This window comes from Rhinopithecus roxellana, chromosome 19 (genome assembly GCF_007565055.1).
Source record: "Rhinopithecus roxellana isolate Shanxi Qingling chromosome 19, ASM756505v1, whole genome shotgun sequence".
NCBI lineage: Eukaryota > Metazoa > Chordata > Mammalia > Primates > Cercopithecidae > Rhinopithecus > Rhinopithecus roxellana.
In genome coordinates, this window is record NC_044567.1 from 78,046,848 (window position 1) to 78,056,232 (window position 9,385).

The 9,385-nt window shown below is 41.2% G+C and overlaps 1 pseudogene; it reads right to left on the minus strand.

Annotated features, from left to right (window-relative positions):
- Window positions 1-4,263: 4,263 nt before the first annotated feature.
- On the minus strand, window positions 4,264-4,721 carry LOC115894856 (annotated as a pseudogene).
- Between the last annotated feature and the right edge of the window lie 4,664 nt (window positions 4,722-9,385).

Here is a 9,385-nt window from a genome sequence, read left to right on the forward strand (position 1 = left end):
AAGAAAATCAATATACTGGTAATGATTTTTTTTAAGCAGGTACATGGATGTTCATTTTATTGTTTTCCTTGCCATGTTAAACATTGACATTGACTGTAAACATTTATTTTTTTAAAAGTAACTAAACGTTTAAAATGAAGTAAAATAACTGAAAAAATAAAACAGAATAGGGGCTGAGCATGCTGGCTAACGCCTATAATTCTCACACTTTGGGACACCAAGGTGGGAGGATCACTGGAGCCCAGGAGGTCAAGACTGCAATGAGCCATGATTATGCCATTGCACTCCAGCCTGGGCAACAGAGTAAGACCCTACCTCAAAAAAACAAACACACACAAAAACAGAATACTCCTAATAGGAAAGTCATTTTGAAGGCCTCTCTTAAGTGAGTAGCCTCATCTAGTCCAGGCTCAGATTTCAGAGATGACTGGGTTAGAAAGCTTTAAAAAAAAGAAAAAAAAAAAGTTTATGTGTTTCTTTTCCCTTGGGGATATGCTTATTTCCCCAAGGGGGTATATATGTAAGTTATAATGACAACATGTAGGGAATTACCAAATTAATAGCTGGAACTTGGAAAAGATAAGGCAGAACATTAAGGGATGGGAATCTTATGTAAAATCAGTTATATACATTCAGGTATAAAAGTCTCTGAGGAAAATAGCATTGGACATGAAAACAGGACTTTTTTTTTTAGACGGAGTCTCACTCTGTTGCCCAGGCTGGAGTGCAGTGGTGCAATCTTGGCTCACTGCAACCTCCGCCCCCTGGGTTCAAGTGATTCCTGCCTCAGCCTCCTGAGTAGCTGAGATTACAGGCAGCTACCACTATGCCTGGCTAATTTTTGTATTATTATTATTTTTTTTAGTAGAGATGGGGGTTTCACCATGTTGGTCAGGCTGGTCTCGAACTCCTAACCTTGTGATCCACCCGCCTCAGCCTCCCAAAGTGGTGGGATTACAGGCATGAGCCACTATGTCCAGCAGTACCATTCTTTACACATCAAAATATTACTATGAGATTCATTCAACCACCATTTTATTTTATTTTATTTTATTTATTTACTTTTTTGAGTTGGAGTCTCACTCTGTCACCCAGGCTGGAGTGCAGTGGTGCGATCTTGTCTCACTGCAACCTCTTCCTTCCAAGTTCACGTGATTCTCCTGCCTCAGCCTCTCGAGTAGCTGGGATTATAGGCGCCCGCCACCACCCCCAGCTAATGTTTGTATTTTTAGTAGAGGCGGGGTTTCACCATGTTAGCCAGGCTGGTCTCAAATTCTTGACCTCATGTGATCAGCCCGCCTAGGCCTCCCAAAGTGCTAGGATAACAGATGTGAGCCATCATGCCCGGCCCTATTCTTGAAAAATAAATACTAGTACAGAAGATGTTCTTTGCTAAATTCCATTAATAACAAAAAAGAAATGAGGGAACAGCATAATGATCCATAAACTGCATGGTTTTTTGGGGTGTTTGTTGTTGTTGTTGTTTGTTTTTTGAAATGGCGTCTCCCTCTGTCGCCAGACTGGAGTGCAGTGGCGTGTTCTCGGCTCACTGCAACCTCCGCCTCCCAGGTTCAAGCGATTCTCCTGCCTCAGCCTCCAAGTAGCTGGGACTACAGGCGTGTGCCACAAAGCCCAGCTAATTTTTTATATTTTTAGTAGAGGCAGGGTTTCACCATGTTAGCCAAGATGGTCTCAGTCTCTTAACCTCATGATCTGCCTGCCTCGGCCTCCCAAAGTGCTGGGATTACAGGCATGAGCCCCTGCACCCAGCCAACCACATGGTTTTTTATGCAGCCATTTAATCGACAATTTTTATGAGGATCATATAATATGGAAGAATTTGTATGTAATGCAAAGTTTAAAAACAGAAGAAAAGTTGTATGCATATTCATGCAAAAGTGTGTAACACAATGTAAATTACTAAGGAAAATAGTGTGAGAGTTTTTTAATGTGATTTATTAGTTTTGCTTTAGGTTGTTAAAATATTAATGCAATTTTACATGTTTTGGATTAATATACTTTAATCCTTGTTCCGTGCTAGTCACTGCTTTTAATGTATCAGTGAAGTCGCTTCTCAGGATAGTTACCTCCAAGAGCATTTCATCAGTCTGGATACAACCTTACAATTAAAGTGATCCAAAAAATATATGAAGTTCTTGACATCATACTAAAAATACCAGAGATAGGCCAGGCACGGTGGCTCACGCCTGTAATTCCAGCACTTTTGGGAGGCTGAGGCGGGTGGATCATCTGAGGTCAGAGTTCGAGACCAGCCTGACCAACATGGTGAAACCATATCTGTACTAAAAAAGAAAATACAAAAAAATTAGCCAGGCATGGTGGTGCATGCCTGTATCCCCAGCTACTCAGGAGGCTGAGGCAGGAGAATCTTTTGAACCCAGGAAGTGGAGGTTGAATGAGCCAAGATGGCGCCATTGCACTCCAGCCTGGGTGACAGAGTGAGACTCCAAATCAAAAATAAATACATAAATAAATAAAAATTAAAACACCAGAGATAGTGTCAGCAATTCATTCAACAAATATTAAGTGGCTATTTTGTGCAAAGCAATGAACAAGGTCCTTTAGAAATGCTTCCTTGTACTAGAAATATATACAATATGAACAATATCAATATCACTGTAATATATCAATGTAAACAATAGCTGCTAGCACAATTTAAGAGGCCAGACAGTGGCAAAAAACTTAGCAAACTGATGTACACATTCACATTTACCTTATTTTTATGGCACACTCTTTGTTCTCAACCACCCAACTAACATAATTTGTAGCCTTGTATTAGGTAATAGAAGTTAGGATTTCAGAACATGATGGGAGACCTGGGGGAGACTGCTTCTTTTTTTTTTTTTCAGATGGAGTCTTGCTCTGTTGCCCAGCCTGGAGTGCAGTGGTGAAATCTCAGTTGACTATAACCTCCACCTTCCGGGTTCAAGAAATTCCCTGCCTTAGCCTCCCAAGTAGCTGGGATTACAGGTACCCACCACCATGTCCAACTAATTTTTGTATTTTTAGTAGAGACGGGGTTTCACCATCTTGGCCAGGCTGGGCTTGAACTTCTGACCTCGTGATCCACCTGCCTCGTTCTCCCAAAGTGCTAGGATTACAGGCGTGAGCCAATACACCCAGACAGAGATTGCTGGTTTGGAAGTTTAAAGCAGTGCATTCAAAAATGTAAGTGATAGCATAGAAAAATGAAATAGGGTTAACATGCAGATGTTTGTATTTAGGCTTTCCTGTGAGTTTAAATCCTGTTGTTTAAAACAAATATTCAGATAAGAATAACCCTGTAAAACCATTCAAGGCCTGGGCATGGTGACTCATGCCTGTAATTCTAGCACTTTGGGAGGCCGAGGCAGAGGAATCACTTGAGCCCAGGAGTTTGAAACCTGCCTGGGCAACATGGCAACATGGCAAAACCCCTATCTACAAAAACGTAGCCGGGAGTGGTGGCACGCACCTATAGGCCCAGCTACTCGGAAAGCTGAGATATGAGGATCACCTGAGCCCATGGAAGTCAAGGTTGCAGTGAACCGTGATCACGCCAGTGCACGGATGCACTGCACGCGTGCAATCCGCCCGCGTTTGCCTCCCAAAGTTCTGGAATTACTGCATTCCATCCTGGGCAGTAGACTGAGACTCTGTCTCGAAAACAAAAAAAAAAAAAAGAAAGAAGGCCTGGTGCAGTGGCTCACACCTGTAATCCCAGCCTTTATAGTGTTAACTGTAATTTTTTGGCAGTTTTTTTAATCAAATTGAGGAAATTCTCTCCATATGCCTGTTTTATCTGAATTTTATTATGAATTGGTGTTGAATTTTGTCAAATGCTGTTTTTCTGAAATTAATTGACATGATTTTTTTTTTTTTAGCCTTTTAGTATAGTAGACTACATTGATTAATTTTCAAATATCAATCAGCTATGCATCCTTGGAATAAACCCCACTTTGTCATGTTGTGTAATTCTTATATATTGATTAATTATATTTGCTAATATTTTGTTAAGGATTTTGCATCTTTATGATGTGTATTGGTTGGCAATTTTCTCCTGTTTTTTGTGTGTTTTCTTTGGTTTTGGTGTCACAGTAAATACTAACTTAAAATAATTGAGCAATGTTCTCTTCTTTTTTTTTTTTTTTTTTTTTTTTTGCCTTTGTGTGCGGTATTTATTTCAAATGTTTATTAAAACAGCACTGTTATTTCTCAGGACAAGAGCAAAGATCACCCTCTGCAGAAGCTTGGGAACTATGTACAGAACTTTATAGAACAGAGGCAACACTTTAGCTTAAGCCTGTCTGCTGACCAGAGAGTGGAATTCTGCGTGGACTCAAGGAACAAAAGGAAACTAGGCAGGGAGAGGGAAGAAAAGTGCCCATCTGAATCAAACTTCAGCTGCCATCAGGGCACATCTTGTGGTGGTCACAGATTGTAGGCTGTTTTTTGGAAGGTTCAGATTCAGCACAGGATTCCATTTGTCTACTTGGCTACACCCCTGGCTGAGGTGCCATGAGGTCAATGTCACTCAAGTTCCTGGCCAGCCAAACTCCCGCAGCAAAGAGTCCCAAATTTAGTATCAACTTCCTCCGGAAGTCATTCCTATCAGTGGCAAAGCGGTAGATGCCCCAAAGCCAATCTCCCACGTTGTCCAGTATTTCGGGAGTTTCATTAGCCCAGCCAGCAGCGCTCACTGGAACCCCGCTGGAAGCCATAGCAGGCAGCTTCGCATGGGCCTCGGTGGAGGAACCCGAGCAATGTTCTCTTCCATTTTCTGAAAGAGTTTAGGTAGAATTGGTGTCAATAATAATAATAATTATTATTTTTTTAGATGGAGTCTCACTCTGTCACCCAGGCTAGAGTGCAGTGGCATGATCTCGGCTCACTGAAACCTCTGCCTCCCAGGTTCAAGCCATTCTCCTGCCTCAGCCTCCTCTGCCTTAGCCTCCCAAGTAGCTGGGATTATAGGCGCGTGCCAGCATGCTCAGCTAATTTTTGTATTTTTAGTAGAGGCGGGGTTTAACCATGTTGGCCAGGATGGTCTCGATCTCCTGACCTTGTGATCCGCCCGCGTTTGCCTCCCAAAGTTCTGGAATTACAGGCGTGAGCCACCATGCCCAGCAGTTTTAATTATTTTTATTTATTTATTTATATTTATTTATTTTTATTTTTTTGAGATGGAGTCTTACTCTATCTCCAGGCTGGAGTACAGTGGTGCAATCTCAGGTCACTGCAACCTCTACCTCCCAGGTTCAAGCGATTCCCCTGCCTCAGCCTACCACGTAGCTGGGATTACAGGCAAGCGTCACCACGCCCAGCTAATTTTTTGTGTTTTAGTAGAGATGGGGTTTCACCATGTTAGCCAAGATAGTCTCAATCCCCTGACCTCATGACCACCCGCCTCGGCCTCCCAAAGTGCTGGGATTACAGGCGTGAGCCACTGTGCTCGGCTGGTGTTAATTATTTTTTAACCGGTAGAATTCTCTAGTGAAATCATCTGGGTCTGGAAACTTCTTGTTTGTGAATTTTTAAGTACAAATTTAATTTTCTTAATAGGCATAGGGCTGTTCTTATTATTCACTACATTTTGGATGAATCGTGGTAGGTTATTTTCATTTTTTTGAGGAATTGGTCCATTTCATCTAAGTTGTTGAATTTATGTAGAATTAGTTTTAGTATTTCCTAATTATCTCTTTAATGTCTGTAGAATATATATCTCCCATTTCTTCTTCTTCTTCTTCTTTTTTTTTTTTTTTGAGACGGTGTCTCACTCTGTCACCAAGGCTGGAGTATAGTGGCATAATCTCGGCTCACTGCAACCTCCACCTCCCAGGTTCAAGCGATTCTCCTACCTCAGCCTCCTGAGTAGCTGGGATTACTGGTGCCCGCCACCATGCCCGGCTAATTTTTGTATTTTTAGTAGAGACAGGGTTTCACTATGTTGACTAGGCTGGTCTCAAACTCCTAACCTCAAGTGATCCGCCCAACTCAGTCTCCCAAAGTTCTGGGATTACAGGCGTGAGCCACCGCACCAGTCCATTTCATTTTATTTTGTAACATTAGTAATTTGTATCTTTTTTTCTCCCTGTGAGAGGTTTGCCAATTATTTTATCCTTTTTAAAAAATCAAATTTTTGTATTGATTTTATGAATTAGGTTCTATATTCAGTTTATTTGGGATATTCACTTGTCTTTACCATATTCTTTTTTCTTTTTGCCTTGAATTTATTTTTTTCTTCTTTTTCTAGGTTCTTGAGGCAGGAGCTTAGATTATTTATTATTAGATTATTTATTTCTAATTATACCTTAATGGCTATAAATTTCCCTCTCAACTCCCCTTCAGCCATGTTCCACAAATTCTGTATTTTTGCTCTTCTTTGAAACTTCCTCCTTGACCATTGGATTATTTAGAAGTGTGTTGTTTAATTTCCAAGTGTTTTGATATTTTCCTATCTTTCTGTTACTGATTTCTAGTTTCATTCCATTGTGATCAGACAACACAGTCTGCATGATTTCAAATATTAAGCGGCTATTTTGTGCAAAGCAATGAACAAGGTCCCTTAGAAATGCTTCCTTGTACTACAAATATATACGTGAGTGAGGGGTACAGCCTCGGTTAGAAGCTCCCAGCTTCCTTCTGGGGGCAATAGGACTCACCTCTCTCCTGCCTCCTGGGCACTCACGCGCTCTCTGACTCTCTCTCTCTCTCTGTCTCTTTCTCCCTTTGCCTCCCTTTCTGTCTCCCCCAGACCCATACGATGTGAACAATATCAATATCAATGTACTATATCAACGTGAACGATAGCTGCTACCACAATTTAAGAGGCCAAGATAGTGGCAAAAAACTTAGCAAATGTACACATTCACATTTGCCTTATTTTTATGGCACATGCTTTGTTCCCAACCATCCAACGAACATAATTTGTAGCCTTGTATTAGGTAATAGAAGTTAGGATTTCAGAACATGATGGGAGACCTGGGGGAGACTGCTTGTTTTGAAGTTGAAAGCAGTACATTCAAATATGTAAGTGACAGCATAGAAAAATGTATATAGGGTTAACGTGCAGAGGTTTGTATTTAGGCTTTCCTGTAAGTTTAAATCCTGTTGTTTAAAACAAATATTCAGATAAGAATAACACTTTAAAACCATTCAAGGGCTGGGCATGGTGATTCATGCCTGTAATCCTAGCACTTTGGGAGGCCGAGGCAGAGGAATCATTTGAGCCTAGGAGTTTGAAACCAGCCTGGGCAACATGGCAAAACCCCATATCTACAAAAAATTAGCCAGGAGTGGTGGCATGCACCTATAGGCCCAGCTACTCGGAAAGCTGAGAGAGGAGGATCACCTGAGTCCATGGAGGTCAAGGTTGCAGTGAGCCGTGATCATGCCACTGCATTCCATCCTAGGCAGCAGACTGAGACTCTGTCTCAAAAAAAAAAGAAAAGAAAAGAAAGAAGGCCGGGTGTAGTGGCTCACACCTGGAATCCCAGCACTTTGGAAAGCCGAGGCGGGCAGATCACTTGAGGTCAGGAGTTCAAGACCAGCCTGGCCAACATGGTGAAACCTTGTCTCTATTTAAAAAAATACAAAAATTAGCCAGGCATGGTGGCGTGTGCCTATAATCCCAGTTACTCCAGAGGCTGAGGCAGGACAATTGCTTGAACCTGGGAGTCAGAGGTTGCAGTGAGCTGAGATCACACCAGTGCACCTCCAGCCTGGGCAACAGAGCAAGACTCCTTCTCAAAAAAAAAAAAAAGTAAGTTACTAAGATGCTATGCTGCTGACTTTGAAGGTGAAAGAAGGGGCCATGAGTCAAGGAATGTAGGTGGCCTCTACACACTGGAAAAGGCAGAAAACAGATCGTACCCTAGAACCTCCAGAAGGAAGGCAGCCCTGCTGACACCTTGATGTTAGCCCATTGAAGCCCATTTTCAAACTTCTGACCTCCAGAACTGTAAAGGGAATAAAAGTGTGTTGTTCTAAGCCAACAACAACAACAAAATGAACTACACTCTTCTAAATTACAGTATTAAGGAAAGCTAAACTTTCAGCATTAAATGCACCCAATTGCTTTATCACAGCAACACTTGTAGACATATTTTTGAGGAAAAAAAATATGGGAGAGACACAATTCTTAGGGAATTCACCCTCTACTCTCTTCGTAAAATGGAAATCTACTTCAAAAGTAAATTGTGCATGTGCATGCCTTTGATGGGTGTAAAAATTTCAAATCCTTTTTATTCCCTTATGACTTCTAATTTGTTTTCAGGAGACTTGTTCATGTTTTATCAAATCATTGTTTTAGGTATCTGTCTCAAATATGACACCACCTATTTTATATCAATACAATTAATCCTTTGCCATAAATGAAATGTAATAGAACTGTCCATTGAAATGCTATAACAGCAACTCATTCAATAGCATTTTCTAAGAAAATGGTTTTTGTTTGTTTGAGACAGGGTCTCACTCTGTTGCCTAGGCTGGAGTGCAGTGGCGTGCTCATGGGTCACTGCAGCCTCAACCTCCCAGGCTCAAGCAATCCTACCTCCTCAGTTTCCTGAGTAGCTGACACTACAGGCATATGGCAACATACTCTGCTGATTTTTTTTTTCTTTTCTTTTCTTTTTTTTTTTTAGAGACAGAGCCTCACTATGTTGCCCAGGCTGGTCTCAAACTCCTGGGCTGAAGCAATCCTCCCGCCTTGGCCTCCCACAGTGCTGGGATTGTAGGCATGAGCTACTGCACCCAGCCTACCAAAAGTTTTAAACTTTTTCATTAATGTATTTTACTAATCACTTAAAGTTGTATTCTTTATGACAGCATCTGAGACCATAAGTGAAAATCTACACATGGTTATCAGAACATGTCAAAGCTTTTGTTTAAAACATTTTTCTGTTTTCCAGGGCTAATGTCAAAATGTGATGTGACTCTGCAAGAAAATGCTTACCATCTGTGGTTGGTATTTTTTCTTCTGTTCCAGCCATTAATATATATTTTTACATACAAGAGTTGTCTCCAGTAATAATAAATCTGTCTGAGGTAAGGTTATGTTAATAATTGTACTCCTGCAAAGCTATTTTTGTAGTGTAGATTTCAAATTTAATACAGCTTATCCACCATGGAAGAGGCTAACATCAAGTGCTCAGCAATTTATACCACTGCTTAAAAGTTAACTTTCTTTCATTTTGAAAATATCACTAATTTGGCCAGGCGCGGTGGTGTGTGCCTGTAATCCCAGCATTTTGGGAGGCCGAGGTGGGTAGATTGCTTAAGGCCAGGAGTTCGAGACCAGCCTGGCCAACATGGTAAAATCCCATCTCTACTAAAAATACAAAAATTAGCCAGGTGTGGTGGCAGGCACCTGTAATCCCAGCTACTC